This window comes from Corvus brachyrhynchos, unplaced genomic scaffold (assembly GCF_000691975.1).
Source record: "Corvus brachyrhynchos isolate BGI_N302 unplaced genomic scaffold, ASM69197v1 scaffold31, whole genome shotgun sequence".
Lineage (NCBI taxonomy): Eukaryota > Metazoa > Chordata > Aves > Passeriformes > Corvidae > Corvus > Corvus brachyrhynchos.
Window position 1 is genome coordinate 3762782 of NW_008236196.1, and position 2891 is coordinate 3765672.

The 2891-nt window shown below is 54.4% G+C and overlaps 1 protein-coding gene across 3 annotated transcripts in view; it reads left to right on the top strand.

Moving 5' to 3' along the window:
• Window positions 1-2891, top strand: part of SLC29A1 (solute carrier family 29 member 1 (Augustine blood group)) — a 33823-nt gene that overhangs the window by 11387 nt on the left and 19545 nt on the right. The gene's annotated exons all lie outside the window — the stretch shown is intronic.

Consider the following 2891-nt stretch of genomic DNA (forward strand, 5'->3'; position numbering starts at 1 on the left):
TCTTCCTTGCTACCTTGCACGGCAACTACAAATCCCCTTTCACAGTTACTGCCGGGGGGAGAGCATGTGGTTTTGGGGATGCGAAGTGGAGCGGCCAGCACGTGGCTCTGGGGATGCAAAGCGCACCGATGCTCTGATACTTGGGATGCAGGACTTCACCGAGGGGTTTGTGCAGCGCTCCTGCGGCCGCAGAGGTGCACATCCCTGCCGAGCAGTGGCGCGTGTGCACGGCAGGCAGTGTCTGCCACCGTGCCTCAGCCGACGGGTGTTGTGGGGAGCCGCTGGCAGGTGCGTGGGCAGGGTGTCGTGTGCTGCTGTGCGAGAAGTGGGGCAGAGCCCCCTCGGCTGACAGAAAAACTGCTGGGTCAGGGTTGCTCCAGGTCCTGCTCAAGAAAATGCTCCCAGTTGGCTGTGGGATGCTGTGGAAGATTTCAATGAGTGTTTCTTTCCATTCCTGAGCAAACCGTCAGCGTTAAGGGAGAGCCTGGTCCAAGCAGAAGCACCAAGAGCTCCTGTAGAGCCCTTTTGTGCTGTCCTCCTCACCCCTGTAGTTAAATCTGAGCTTCACACCCCTGCTAGATGCTAATACTGCCAGACCAACACAGTCCCTGCCTGTACTCACCAGCACTCCCATCTGCCTCTTGGGAATGGGCTGTGGAACTGCAGACTGTGTGGGAAGGCAACAGCGGCTAAGCCCCGGAGCTGTGGGATCGCAGACAAGTAAAGCCTGTATCCTTGATCCCCAGGGCTAGGGGCTACAGGAGGAATTTGTGCAGCTGTTGGCCACAGCTGGATGCACTTCCCGGCAGCTCTGAAACAGAAAGCAGCCCAACAGCCCCTCAGTTCCCTGTTGTGAGCAGACACAGTTGAGGGACTTCTGTGAGTGCCGACATGGGAAATCCCACTCTCTTTCTGCACTGCATCCCAGCTTGGTGGCATTGTTTCCACTCACCAGCCCCTGGAAGGTGCTGGATGGCCTCAGGCTCCCTCGAGCCTGCCTCCTCTGCAAAGCTATCTCAGGATATGGCTGTGCAGGGATGCTTTTCCCTTGGGTTCACTTTGTGCAGCTCATGGGCCACTGATAGTGTCAGTCCGGTGCTGACACCACATGTATGCCCTCCAAAGCACTCCTGCTCCTGCCATTGCTTTTTGCTCCTGGAAAAGACAGGTAGGCTTGGTCTTGGCTCACCAAAAAGGTTTTCACAGAGCAAAGGCACCTTCTTTTCAGCACCAAGGGCTGTAACATCAGACCCAGAAGATGCTTTGCAGGATGACTCTTCCCTCCACAACTAGCACAGACACGAGGTGGAGGCTTACACTGTATCAGATACCTGGAGTGAGGAGGCTGAAGGAATTCACTTCAGCTTGAATCAGTAGATGTAGCACCAGCACACAGGACAATATGGCACCTGCATCCTGCAGTTGTCCCTTTTCTCCAGTCCTTGCCAAGCTGCATAATTAACTACTGGCATCAATTCCCAGCATGGCATCCGTGCTCTCATTATCTTGGGCTGGGAGGTGTTAATGAGCTTCTTCCTCTTTAAAGATGAGCCATGGGCTTTGTTGTTGCCCTGGCCTGACCTGTCTTATTCCTTGTTGTGGTATGGGGGTAAGCCAGGGTGTGGATGACAAGGTGCCCGTTCACCCACTCCCATGCTGCACCTTCCTCACTCTGCCCAGCTTCATTCCCAGCTCTCCTGGCAGAGGCAGGGCTTAGGGAGCAGCCCATTGGGATGGAGGGAGCCCAGGACCACCTGTGTGCCCTGTCCAAGTGGGAAGGCACCAGCCACTGGCTTTGGGAAGCCAGCAAACAGCTTCTGGTGGTTTTCACGGGACACATGTAGATCTTGGTTGTTTTTGTTCAGTGTAATGTCCAGGCCCTTGGCAAGTGCTACGGAAGCTGCAGCACCTGCTCTCATCCACAGAATTCCATTCTCTAGTGGTCCTTGCCAGCTCCGTGCTGACCCCACAATGTAAACCTTGCTTACCTCCCTGTGCCTTCCTGAGCTTTCCCAACACCAAGCTCTGTCCTGAGACACCTGCCAGCCCAGCACTGTGCTGCTTGGGGCTGCAGGACTGCCAGCTCCCAGAGTCTCATCTCTGTGCTAACTCTTACTCAGCTGCCAACAAGCTGAGGCCCAGAGCACTATGTGGAGTGAGCTACAGGCATTTTCAGCCAGGCAGAAGTCAGGGTTTTACCAGCCACACAGCTATTTTGATTTGATTAAGCAGTGCTATAGGAAGCTGTAATTGCTTCTTAGGTTAAGAGTGTGCAAGATGTGGGATGGGGAACAACTGTGCAGAGTAGGAGCAGACCCTGGGTGGGTCTGGTTACATCAGGATGCGTGGTCTGGAGGGTCTCAGTGCCCCAGCTGAGGCAGCAGCACAGTACTGCACCCCATTTTCCCACTCCAGATTCTGCAGACCTAGCTGGGGGGCTGTATATGGGCTCTGGGGTCCCCGTGTTGGAGAAGAGCTGTGATGCTGCATGAGGAATGCTTCTGAGGATTGCTGTTCCCATGAGACAAGGGAAGCTGTTGTGTAGGAATAACACTAACAGTCCTTCTTAATTTCATTGCTGATGGAGGTGATATGAAAAACATCACTGTTGTGACCTTTTGGTCCTGCTCTGGCTTGGAGCAGGCTTTTTCCTGGTCTTGCCAATCCCCAAGAAAGGGGAGGCTCAAAGCTCTGTGTGTGTGGCTTTCATGCACTAACTGTGACACAAATTGGTGAGCCTGGCGTTCTGGGTGCAGTGCTCAAGGCTCTCTTTCAGCCTCTTGGTTAAGCCATCGGTGAGCACAGTCAGGTTTTATCTCCAGGAGACCAACTTTCCTTGGGGCCAAAAGGGAGCAGAGACCTATTGCCTGCCTGGCAGCTCGTACAGAAGC